The sequence below is a fragment of the Mus musculus genome, chromosome 3 (genome assembly GCF_000001635.26).
Source record: "Mus musculus strain C57BL/6J chromosome 3, GRCm38.p6 C57BL/6J".
Classification (NCBI taxonomy): domain Eukaryota; kingdom Metazoa; phylum Chordata; class Mammalia; order Rodentia; family Muridae; genus Mus; species Mus musculus.
Genome location: NC_000069.6, coordinates 118,811,462 through 118,825,459, shown reverse-complemented (window position 1 = coordinate 118,825,459; position 13,998 = coordinate 118,811,462). Strand labels below are relative to the sequence as shown.

The window sequence follows — 13,998 nt, the reverse complement described above, 5'->3', positions numbered from 1 at the left end:
CACGAAATTTCTACACGGTGACATGACTGCCATTTTTTCAATGTTAAAATATATTCAGAAAAAAAGATAATACGTAGTATTGCTATTATTCCCAATAGCTACTGTGGGTGAGATATTGACTAAATCTGACTAGATTTAAGACTTATTGGTTCAGGGATTTGGGGTCTTTTGTTAGATCCTGTAGCTACTGGCACCAGCTTCTTTTATCCACTCTTCTCAGCTGCTTGGTACATATAAAGTACCGGGAATTTATTGGATGATAATACATATATGCCATGGGAATCTCAAATAAGAAGTCAGAAAGTATCTCATACCACATTTGGCTTTGTTGGTAAATTATCATTCCTTTCCATATAGTTGGTCAAAGGACATGTTAAAAACATTCTCAACTTGTACATAGTCCGTATTTATTCATCCTTTCTGTTATTTCCTACTTCTTTCATTATGTGACCATATCAAATATATGGTGCAAAAACTATATATATTTATATAATGTACATATATGTGTGTGTGTGTAATTTACTATATATAATTTGTTATATATAATGCAATAAATATATTACATATTATATATAAATATATAGTTCTTTTAGCTGATTCTTCTTTAATTTTTTCTTGCCTAAATTGTTGTAATTGATACAATACAAAATTTTCCAATATTATTTTCTCAATCTACCTCCAAGATAAATTTTTATCTTTACATTGATTAATGAAAAAATAATAAATTAAATATAGAACTTCTCCCAGACTGTGCAAAGATTTCAAACATATGACTGTTTTATAGATAATATAGCTTAAATATGAAACATAACAACTAGCTCATGGGTTCTCACTTAGTTGTACTGTCTGGGGGATGTTTTGAAGTTATAAGGAAGCAATGCCATGTCAGAGGTAATGAGTTACTAGGCAAAGGTCATGAGGGTTATAACCTAACTTCACTTATATCCCAGAGTCTCTGTGCTTCATAAGCCATTGCATTCTGGAGGGTCTCACATCCTCCTACCTCTTGACATTGACTGTTTCCATTCTTTCTGCTAGCCCTCAGAGTTTCAGTCCTTTCCCCTCACCCAATACCAGATCAGATTCCACACTTCTCAACCCCCCCCCCTATTCATTTTCCCTCCCAGTTCCCTCCCTCCCTCCCACTTGTGATTGATATCTTCTTCCCATGTGGGACTGAAGCATCCTCACTTGGGCCCTTAACTTTTTGACCTTTTGTGTTCTGTGGACTGTGTCTTGGGTATTCTGTTTTGTTTAGTTTTGTGTTGTGTTGTGTTTGTTTTTATTTTTGATGTTGTTGTTTTTGTTGGCTAATATCCACTTCTTAGTGAATACATACCATGCAAGTCCTTTTGGGTCTGAGATACCTCACTCAGGATGATATTTTCTAGTTCCATACAATTGCCTGCAAAACTCAGAATCTCCTTGTTCTTAATAGCTGAGTAGTATTCCATTGTGTAAAAGAATCATATTTTCTGTATCCATTCATTTGTCATGGGAAATCTGGGTTGTTTCCAGCTTCTGACTATCACAAACACGGTTGCTATGAACATAGTGGAACATGTGTCCATGTGGCAGGGTGGGGCATCTTGTGGGTAAATTCACAAGAGTGGTAATCCTAGGTCTTCAGGTAGATCTATTTCCAATTTTCTGAGGAACCTCCAGATTGATTTCCAGAGTGGTTGTACCAGTTTGCAATCCCACCTCCTCAATAAAGTTCTTGCTAACCGAATCCAAGAACGCAATCCCACCTCGAATGGATGAGTGTTCCTTTTTCTCCACATCCTCACCAGCATGTGCTGTCACCTGAAGTTTTGATCTTAGCCATTCTGATTGGTATAAGGTAGAATCTCAGGGTCATTTTGATTTCTATTTCTCTGATCACTAAGGACTTTGAACATTTCTTTAGGTGCTTCTCAGCCAATCGAGATTCCTATGTTGTGAATTCTCTGTTTAGTTGTATACCTCACTTTTTGATTGGGTTGTTTGGGTTTGGGGTGGTTACCTTTTTGACTTCTTTAAACACTAGCCCTCTATCAGAGGTTAGTGAAGATTTTTTTCCAGTATTCCTAGAGCTCCCTAGGACTAAAGGACAGATCAAAGAAAACACATGGTGGGACTCATGTCCCTATCTGAATATGTAGCAGGGGATGGCCTAGTTAGTCATCAATGGGAGGAGAGGCCCTTGGTCCTGCGAAGGTTCTTTACCCCATTATAGGGGAATTCCAGGGCCAGGAAGCTGGAGTAGGTGGGTTGGGGGCAGGGGGAGGGGTGAGGCGATAGGGGATTTTCAGAGGGGAAACTTAAAAAAAGGGGGGATAGCATTTGAAATGTAAATACAGAAAAAATATATATATGAAAAAAAGATTTTTCCCAATCTGTAGGTTGCTGTAGGTCTTATTGACTATGTCCTTTGCCTTACAGAAGCTTTCCAGTTTTATGAGGTTCCATTTATCAATTGTTGATCTTAGAGCATGAGCCATTGGAGTTCTTTTTAGGAAATTCCCACCATGTGCCAAAGAGCTCAAGGCTCTTTCCCACTTTCTCTTCTATTAGATTCAGTGAATCTGGTTTATGCTGAGGTCCTTGATCCACTTGGACTTGAGCTTTGTGCAAGGTGACAAATGAGTCTATTTTCATTTTCCTACATACAGACAGCCAGTTAGACCAGCACTATTTATTGAAGATGCTTCCTTTTTTTCATTGTATATTTTTGCTGCTTTGTTAAAGGTCAAGTGTCTTAACTGTATGGTTTTATTTCTTTAATTCTATTCCACTGATCAACATGTCTGTCTCTGTATCAATACCATGAAGTTTTTATCACTATTGCTCTGTAGTAAAGCTTGAGATCAGAGATGGTGATTCTCCCAGCTATTCTTTTCTTGTTAAGAATAATTTTTGCTATTCTGGGTTTTTACCTTTCCAGGTAAATTTGAGAATTGCTCTTTCAATGTCTTTGAAGAATATTTTTGGGATTTTGATGGGGATTGCATTGAATCTATAGATTGCCTTTGGTAGGATGGCCATTTTTACATGAGCAAGGGAGATCTCTCCATTTTCTGAGATCCTTTTTGATTTCTTTCTTGAGAGACTTGAAGTTATTGCCATACAGGTCTTTCACTTGTCTGGTTAGTTACCCCAAGGTATTTTATACTATTTGTGGCTATTATGAAGGACTTGTTTCCATAATTTCTGTCTCATCCTATTTATCATTTGTATAAAAGAAGGCTACTGATTTATTTGAATTAATTTTATATCCAGCTACTTTGCTGAAGTTGTTTATCAGCTGGAGAAGTTCTCTAGTAGAGTTTTTGAGGTCACTTAAATATACTATCATATTATCTGCAAATAACAACACCTTTATTTCTTCTTTGCCAATTTGTATTCCCTTGATCTCTTTCTGTTGTCATATTGTTCTAGCGAGCACTTTGAGAACTATATTGAATATATATGCAGAGAGTGGGCATCCTTGTTTTGTCTCCAATTTTAGTAGGATTGCTTCAACTATGTCTCCATTTCATTTGTTATTGGCTGTTGGTTTGCAGTAAATTGCTTTTAATATGTTTAAGTATGGGCCTTGAATTCCTGATCTCTTCAATACTTTTAACATGAAGGGGTATAATATTTTGTCAAATGCTTTTTCTGCATCTAAGGAGATGATTTTTTTTTCTTGAGTTGGTTTATATAGTAGATTACATTAATGGATTTTTGAATATTGAAATAACCTTGTATCCCTTGGATGAATCCTACTTAATCATGGTGAATGATGGTTTTGATGTGTTCTTAGATTCAGTTTGCGAGAATTTTATTAAATATGTTTGCATCCATATTTATAAGTAAGATTGGTCTGAAGTTCTCTTTTTTGGTTGGGTTCTTGTGTGGTTTAGGTATCAGAATAATTGTGCATTCATAGAATGAGCTAGATAGTATTCCTTTTGTTCCTATTTTATGGAATAGTTTGAGGAATATTGGTATCAAGTTTTCTTTGAAGATCTGGGAGAATTCTGCACTAAATACATCTGGCACTGGGCTTTTATTGGTTGCAAGGTTTTTAATGAATTCTTCTATTGTTTTAGGGGATATGGGCTGGTTTAAGTAGTTTACCTGCTCTTGATTTAACTTTGGTATGTGGTATCCGTGTAGAAAACCATCCATTTCATCTACATTTTCCAGTTTTGTTGAGTGTAGGCTTTTGTAGTAGGATCTAATGATTTTTCCAATTTCTCCAGTTTCTGTTGTTATGTCTCCCTTTCCATTTCTGATTTTCTTTTTTCTTTTTATAATTTTTAAAAATATTTTTATTACGTATTTTCCTCAATTACATTTCCAATGCTATCCCAAAAGTCCCCCATACCCTCCCCCCCCCCACTTCCCTACCCACCCATTTCCATTTTTTTTTTTTGGCCCTGGCATTCCCCTGTCTGGGGCATATAAAGTTTGTGTGTCCAATGGGCCTCTCTTTCCAGTGATGGCCGACTAGGCCATCTTTTGATACATATGCAGCTAGAGTCAAGAGCTCCGGGGTACTGGTTAGTTCATAATGTTGTTCCACCTATAGGGTTGCAGATCCCTTTAGCTCCTTGGGTACTTTCTCTAGCTCCTCCATTGGGAGCCCTGTGATCCATCCAATAGCTGACTGTGAGCATCCACTTCTGTGTTTGCTAGGCCCTGGCATAGTCTCACATGAGACAGCTATATCTGGGTCCTTTAAGCAAAATCTTGCTAGTGTATGTAATGGTGTCAGCATCTGGAAGCTGATTATGGGGTGGATCCCTGGATATGGCAGTCTCTACATGGTCCATCCTTTCGTCACTGCTCCAAACTTTGTCTCTGTAATTCCTTCCATGGGTGTTTTGTTCCCAATTCTAAGAAGGGGCACAGTGTCCACACTTTGGTCTTCATTCTTCTTGAGTTTCATGCATTTTGGATACTGCCTCTGAGCCCTTTATAGTTTGGCTAAGGGTTTATCTGTCTTGTTGATTCTCTCAAAGAACCACCTTTTGGTTTTGTTGATTCTTTTAATTGTTTTCTTTGTTTCTATTTGGTTGATTTTGGCCCTGAGATTTACTATTTTCTGCAATTTTCTCCTCTTGGGTGAGTTTGCTTCTTTTTGTTCTAGGGCTCTCAGATGTGTTGATAAGTTGTTAGTGTAGGATCCCTCCACTTTCTTTTCTTTTCTTTTTTTTTTTTTCATTTCATTTTATTTTTTTTCAATTTTTATTAGATAATTTTTTCATTTACATTTCAAATGCTATCCTGAAAGTCCCCTATATCCTCCCCCTGCCCTGCTCCCCTCCCCACCCACTCCTACTTCTTGGCCCTGGCTTTCCCCTGTACTGGGATATATAAAGTAGTTTGCAAGACCAAGGGGCCTCTCTTCCCAATGACGGCCGACTAGGCCATCTTCTGCTACTTAGTGCTTTGGATTTTTCCCTTAGCAATGCTTTCATAGTGTCCCCTAAGTTTGGGATGATGTGTCAGTATTTTCATTAAATTCTAGGAAGTCTTTAATTTCTTTCTTCATTTCTTCCCTGACCAAGTTATCACTGAGTAGAGAGTTGTTCAGTTTCCACATGTATATGGGCCTTCTGTAGTTTTGCTGTTATTAAAGATCGGCCTTAGGCCATGGCAATCTGATGCATGGGATTATTGCAGTCTTCTTGTATCAGCTGAGGCTTGTTTTGAGATCAATTAAATGATCGATTTTGGCAAAGATACCATGAGGTGCTGAGAAGATGAATTCTTTTCTTTTAGGATGAAATGTTCTGTGGATATATGTTAAATTGTTAAATCTATTCACTTCATAACCTCTATTAGTTTCACTGGGTCTCTGTTTAGTTTCTGTTTCAATGACCTGTCCATTGGTGAGAGTGGGGTATTGAAGTCTCCCACTATTATTGTGTGTGGTTCAATGTATGTTTTGAGCTTTCAATATGTGTAATGTTTCTTTTATAAATATGGGTGCCCTTACTTTTGGGGCATATATATTCAGAATTGAGACTTTCTCTTGGTGGATTTTCCCTTTGAAGAATATGAACTGCCCTTCCTCATCAAGCTTGATAACTTTTGGTTGAAAGTATATTTTATTGGATATTAGGATGGCAACTCCAGCTTGTTTTCTGGGACTATTTACTTGGAAGACCTTTTTTATCCTTTTACTCAGATAGTGTCTGTCTTTGTTATTGAAGTGTGTTTCTTGTATGCAGCCAAATGCTGGATCTTGTTTGTATATCCAGTCTGTTAGCTTATGTCTTTTTATAGGTGATTTGATTCCATTAATATTGAGAGATATTAAAGAGAGAAGACTGTTTTTAATAATATGTTTTATAATATGTTAGTTTTTATAGATGACTTCATGTGATTGTGGTTCTTCCTTTTATCTATGTTGTGAGATGCTTAATATCTTGTCTTTTCTTTTGGTGTAGGTACCTTCCTTGTGTTGTAGTTTTCCTTCTAGGATCTTCTGTAGGGATAGATTGATTGAAACACACAATAGATACTGTTTGAATTTGGTTTTGCCTGTTATATTTTGTTTTCTCCATCTATGTTGATTGAGAGTTTTGCTGGGTATAGTAGGTTGGGCTGGCATTTGTGTTCTCTTAGAGTCTGCATGACTACTGATCAGACTCTTCTGGCTTTCATAGTCTCTGTTAAGTCTGGTGTAATTCTGATAGGTCTACCTTTGTATTTTACTTGGCCCTTTTCCCTTGCAGCTTTTAATATTATTTCTTTGTTCTGTGAGTTTAGTGTTTTGATTATTATGTGATGAGAGTAATTTGTTTTTTGGTCCCATTCATTTGGTGTTCTATAAGCTTCTTGTACCTTTATGACCATCTCTTTATTTAGGTTGAGTAAGTTTGCTTCTATGATTTTGTTGAAGACATTTTCAGGTCCTTTGAGCTAGGAATCTTTATTCTCCTATATTCTGATTAGTCTCAGATTTCATCTATTCATTGTGTCCTGAATTTCTTGGGTGCTTTGTGTTAGTAATTTTGGTTTTGAATTTTCCTTGATAGTTGTGTCAATCTCTTCTATAATATCTTCTATACCTGAGATTCTCTCTTTTATATTTTGTATTCTGTTGGTGCTACTTACATCTGTAATTTCTGACCTCTTCCATAGGTTTTCCTTAGGAAAAAAATTATTTTTTATAATCACTATCATATCCAGTGCAGATCATCTGTGCATGAAGTATCTACCAGTGACAAAACCTCTGAATAAAACTGACATTTCCTCTTCTAACAACCATCAACTGTCAACAGTTCTTCAGTTGTGGTTGGACCCCATCAGCCCCTACCCATCCCTACTTGAAAGTTGACCAGTTTGAATTTGTGTGAATGCACTGATTTATCATGTCCAGAAGGTTTTTGTTAAGTTTAGTTCATTTATATTTTTGTTGTTTATTCTGAGAGAATGCCTTTTTTGTGCCCCTTTGTTGCTTGGAACTCTCTTTATGGCCCATGTTGGCTCTACATGTGCCTCCCCCCCCCCCCTGGTCTAAAATTCAGGCACTACTGACATTGGACAACATTTCAGAGTGTTCAAATTTTTAATGGACTAATTTAAAGTTTCTTGCTAAAAAGAAAATACAGTTGATATTTTGATGGCTAAATAAGCTTTATAAATATAGTGTACTGTTTATTAGTTGTGTTGACAGAGATTCAGTTGGAATTTATTAAAATACATATCCCTTTATTGATAAATATATTCTGTTTCTTTGAAAAGTTTTTTTACGATCACCACATACACACACATACACACACATACACACACACACACACACACACAGAGAGAGAGAGAGAGAGAGAGAGAGAGAGAAGAAGAAGAAGAAGAAGAGAGAGAGAGTGAAAAGATATGTTAAACATCAAACATCAATTACACTGTGAGAGTTTAAATAGAACCTATGTCCAGAACTTAGTAAAAAAAAAAAATGCAGCTACTGTGTGTGCTATATATACACATACAAAACCCTTGCTTATTTGAGCTAAAGTCATTTTTATCATTTTTCTATAACACACTTAATCTTTTAAAAAATATACCTTTATTCTGCTATAAATATGGGATAGGCTTCTATTATTTTGAGGTTAAAAAATGAGCCTAAGGTAAAAGTAATTACATATTATTCATTTAAAATGTTAAAATTAAAAATGATTGATTTATCCATGAAATGTCGTTATTAAGAATTAAATGAAACCATTCTGTAAAGTTTTGTATAAAAGAAATGAAAATCTAGATGTATACCTTAAGGGACTTGAAGACCCAATAAAGCAAACCTCCATTCAACATGGCTTTATTCCTATAAATTGCTAAGAGACTTGCATCATTTTGAACCATTACTCAAATATCAACATTTTGCTCTTCAAACTTTACTCCATGAGTTGAAAGTTAGATCCACAATTTATCTCATTCACACAAGCAAAATGAACATCTGCTAACTCTCTGTCATAGAAGTGTGGCTGCAGTGAGCAGGGTGTGAACAGGGCCTCTGATGTGTAGTGTAGGTCCCATCTGTACAGCAGGTGGCATTGCATGGGTAATCACAGGGTGATAAGACACATCAGCATTCCTCACATATTTGGAGATAAGAAAGTAAATACACTTGAACTTTGTTTAAAAACTTTTCTCTTAAGGGATCACAGTAAATATCCTTAAAAGTATATTTAGGGAATTATGATATTCAAGATTTATGTTAACTGGTCTTGAAGTACTGGGTTTCTGTGTACAAATTCATGCTATAATTTGCCATATCATTAACTAATGTGAGTTTAACTAATTGAAATAAGTAAGAGAAGTAAAGTTGTCTTTGTCTGTTGAATTGAGAACACAATTATACCAGCTGTTCCTTGCACAATTTAGAAAGAAGATCTGGAGTAAAACAAGGGGTGAGGTGTACAAATGTAGTTTTGGTGGAGAAAGGATGTGGAGAGGGAAAGAATGAAACAGAGAAAAGCAGAGAGAGGGAGGGAGGGAAAATGAATGGATTTTAAGTGGTTATATGTGAATATCTTAAATTGTACCAAGGAATTATAATATTTCTTATGTCTTCCCTTTTCTAAGTTTTTTTCCTCAACAACTTTAGCTCCAAAAATACTTCTTGATACACTGAACAAGAATATGATAAAAATGTAAAATATGAAGTATAACAGTATTCATAAGTTTTAGGGAGATAATAGATAAGTACATATAACCAAAAGCAATAAAATGAATATTGAATCACTTTCTATAAATGTAACAAAGTATTTCATTATGTATGAACATGAAAAGATATTAGCTCAGGAGGATCGGCATGAGAATCACATGAAGGATGTGTTCCATGACCGGAAAATTCTGGGAACGTCGATATTAGCATCAAGAGAGAAATTGAAGAATTTTCTCAGCGAAGAAAAGTGTATAGATACAATATTAGAAAATACTCCCTTGGAAAGATGGGTAGATATTGAGAGATGAGTGAGGTCTACAAATGCTAACTTTAAACAAAAATGGTTATATTTGTAAAGGTATAGGAGCCTGATGATAGTCTGGCTCACCTTGGGTATCATGAAGAGTTAGTGAGTATGTGTGTAAGACAATTCCTAGAGAAATAACAATGCCTTCAAATAGAGAAGAACATTGTGAGGTCACTCAGGATCTTTGGCGCTGACGATCAAACTGTTTCAGGATTAACACCAACTGTGTGAACTTGGATGCACATCAAGTAGATTTAGGGATCCTCAGACAGGCTTACCTGGGGCCAGCAACAATGCTGAGCACTTAAGGGTACTTGGATAGAGCCTGGTGATTCTGGTACTCATGAGAGAAAAATACCTACTAATTCTCAGAAGACATGACACTCCCAGGTGTTCCCACACATACAGACATGACCACAAAATACAAAAAAAATTGCAATTTAAAAATTGAAAAGATTGACTTCCTTGTCTATCCCATGATATAGGTAGGTTAGAAAGCACGCAAGGTCTACTAAGGTAAGTATCTCTAAGGGAGCACTGTGAAGATGTTCTTAGAGTCTCTATTATTTTCTTCTATTTTCATAAGGTGACCAGCCTACCACCTGCTTTTGAAGATTAATATGTGCTTTCTATAGATATGTTAATATGATCAAAGAATAATTGCCCTACATCTCTTTTTATCCCCTCTGGGGCTTTTCATGAACTCATTAACAGATGATTTAATGAACTCTCAGCTGGAATTCCTTTTCCCTCATTTTCAAATTCTTAGGAGCCATCTCACAATTATATGAGAGTACTTACAAGTGATACTAGATTAAACAATATTACAAATTAAAAAAAGTAATATTCACAGCAACATATTCATGCCTTTTTTGCTTACAATTAAGTCAGGTTTATTATTTTAAATAATGTATTCATCATTGTGTATATTTAGTAGATAACCAGTTTTTATCTGGGGGGCAGAAATAAAGTGGGTGGTCAAAACTTTATTGCATTTTCATCTAAATAAATAGAAAGATACGTGATTATCTACAATTTAGAAATTCCTGATTAAGAAACTAATTAAGAGTAACTTTTGCAGAGAATAATTCTGGCTGTAAGAAGGCACAAGAGAGTTAAATAAAGGCCACAGCACAGCAAATTTAATACCACAGTTTCTCAATGGATTTTCTTAATTGTAATTATCTCTTCTTCGGCTGTTATAATATTTGGTAATCTTCACATTACAAAATAGACTTCTCTCTAGTAACTGAATGAAAAAAAATAACCCAATTGGTGGTAACAATGAGGAAGTGAAATTAAATATACAATCTAATTTTTCAGGAGTGTAAGGTTATCATGTCCAACAGCCTTAAGTAGGATAACACAATGGAGGTGAATGTCTATAGAACATGCTGGGTTTTTACCTTGGGCCCAGAAGAGCCTTATAATTTAATGTATGACATTGGCTTGTTTATTCTTACTCTCCCTATAAAAATTATTTTCTAAGATAAGTGGCAACTTGTTGCTTGCTGCTGGAATTTTCAGAGTTGGCTGTTGTCTTTCTGCTTTTCTTAAACTTTGTTTTCCCCAGTAAATTGTGATCACACCCACCTCTTGGGCCATATCAAGACGTAAAAGAATGAATTACATTTTAGATAGAGCCTGTGATATCATTAATGCTACAGTGGGAGGAGGTGATACAAGCTCTCTAAATGCCATTTTCCCTATCCGTTCATTTCATCATAACTGTAATATCCAATACCAACTATATAAGATATAAAAGATATAAAATCATAGCTTTTACTTGTGCTGAAATGCATAAAGTTACCAAGGGTTTTAAATATTCTACTCTTTTATTTTGCCAAATTGTAAAAATGGTTTCAATAAAATTCAGAACATAAATAGTAATTATAGAGTGCCTACTATGTCCTAGGTATTTGTGTGTGTGTGTGTGTGTGGTGATAGAAATCATACCTAGGACTTCACGTTCATCATACACTATGCCATTGAACTACATGCCCAGTACTTAACTCTCCTTTATCCACAGGGAAGTAGGAAGGTATGAGGAAGTTTTAATGACTGCACAATCAGACCCCTTGACTTTGGCCAAAGGGACTAGTCTCTACTAAGTTTGCCAAAAGCAACCAAACATATATCCCAAATAAAACAAAAGCCTATCCTATCTCTTCTCCAAACTCAGTGAGAAGAACAAGATAAAAAAATTGAGGGAACACTAATTATGTTATAGAAGCAAAGGCAGTAAGGATCCAAGTCTTTCTAAGTAACAGATAATTATATTGTCACAGACAGGTCATAAAGTCCTGAAGAAACAAGGAGTGTCAGAGAAGCCTTTCTAGGGGATTTGACTGCTTGTCTTCTAGAGAAAGAAGCCTTTATTCTGATGAAATAAATCTTCCTTGTTTATATTTAGTATAAAATACTGAAATTGAACATAAAATTACATTTCTCAAACCACCACAACAAAACGTCGAAGGATTTGGTTTTCAGCATGAAAATGTACAACATAGACATGAATGAGCTGCACATCATATGCATTGCATTCTCCCAGAGCACTGATTTAAACATGCGGCTTCACAAAAACACTAACATTCTAAAGGAACTTAAGAGAAAGAAATCAAAGAAAAACGTGAAATGCCATCAGTTCTTTCACATAGAAGGTATCTCTGTCTGCTTAACTCACGAGATGTAATTATCCATTTAATTATTTCAAAGTATTCTAGTACCGGACTTCTTATGCTTTTAATTTGGAATTCTTGCAATGAATATTGTGTGGTCCTATTTCCTGTGTACAGACATTCTTCATAGAACTGCCCAAAGAGATGAGTGTTAGGGATTGGTTGTAATGCTTTGAATTCATTGGGAATGTGCATTTCCAAACGCTGAAGGCCCTTGTCCCCAGTTGGGTTTTGATCAATCAATAAAGAGCCAAAGGCCAACTGTCTGGGCAGGGAGAGAAGGGTGGAACCTTTAGATTTGCACTGGATAGGAACTGAGAAAAGGGAAGACAGAATTACATGGTCTCAGGGGAGAAGGATGGGACTTAAGAGCTGCTGAAGAAAGAGCCAACCAGCCATGTAAGAATTCAGGTAAGTGACCACTGGTCACTTCCCTGATTGGGCTTGGGGTAGCAGGGAAGGTTTGGAGTCTCAGAAGAACCCGAGGAGAGTACTGTACTAGCAGGGGAAGATTGAGGAGTGCCCAACCTTTGAACTAGTCATGGCAAGTCAAAAATTGGCATGTGAGTGTGAATGTGTGTGTGTGTGTGTGTGTGTGCATGCGTACCTTTCATTTGTGAATCCAGATTGTGCCTGGGTGGGTATACACTTGTGAGCCTTCAGGAGGAAAAACAGTGTACCCCAATACCACTACAGATGGGTTTATTTGTTCTAGGATATTCTAGAACAGTGAAAGTTTATCTTTTATGTCTTCTCTAGAAAACTCAACGGTGAATTTTAGTGTTATTTGATATTATCAAAAGACATAATTCTTCTCTAAATCTTCCACTTATCATGAGCCAAGAATTTATGAACATCAAGAGGCGGAGAGCATCAGAAGCTCTTACAGATCCAAATATTTATGGGATCATAGGATTTTATTGATATATTTGCTATGTCTCAATTCTCAGTAAAAGTATGAAGTTACAAAACAGGTCTAAATCAAAATATCTTTGAAAGAAAAACCTAAGAAGAATATCAGATATTCTCCCCTTCCCATTACTAGTATATAGACTGGTAACTACAGTCAATGAAAATGATAGTCAAGTACTGAACAATGGTACTCACAAGTCTGGAAAGGAGCTTCAATACTACAAAAAAGGGCAAGTTATCTGTGATTTTTTTTAAAAAATATTCTAAACACAGCTTCCCTTGGATGTGGTACCAATGCTCTAGTAAAGTAGTAAGTGTCATTCAAATGAGCAAAATCTGGTGAGCAAAGAAGCATTAATAGTGATTGGACTCTACACACAATGAGTCCTCTATCTTTGATCAAAGGAGCACTACCTAGCCTGCAATCACTAAAAGATGTGAGGAAGTTTGCCTCTATGCAGACTTCATGCTCAGATAGTCAAAGATTAAGGACTTCAAAGAAGATGGGCTGAAAGATGAAACTGATTTTAAAAGGAAAACAGTTTAATATGCTCAGTTCACCACTCAGAACTTTTAAAAATACAATATTGAATAAAAATCAAAACAAAACAACAAATCCTTACATAAGGACTACATTTAGTTGGCTATTAGGGTTTTTCCTTGTCTCCAAATAAATAGGAAGTGGAGGAAAAATTGTTAGAAAATTCAGTATTTTATTTTCATTTACATTCAATCTTTACATTCAATGAGATACTACCCAAAAGATTTAGGGACTTTTAAAAATGAATATAGAATAATGCCAACTCTGCCTTACATCATTAGTCAATTGTAAGAAAGCTACTGCATCGAGCTAGATTCTGACCTATAACAGCATAGAAGTCATTCTACATCTTAGAGCCCACCCATGGGGCTTCCAGTGTAAGGAAAGGCCTCAAAGACATATATCTCTGACCACACCATGT

General features: G+C 35.8%; 1 protein-coding gene across 2 annotated transcripts in view; it reads right to left on the bottom strand.

Annotated features, from left to right (window-relative positions):
* Positions 1 to 13,998, bottom strand: part of Dpyd (dihydropyrimidine dehydrogenase) — an 870,816-nt gene that overhangs the window by 607,465 nt on the left and 249,353 nt on the right. The gene's annotated exons all lie outside the window — the stretch shown is intronic.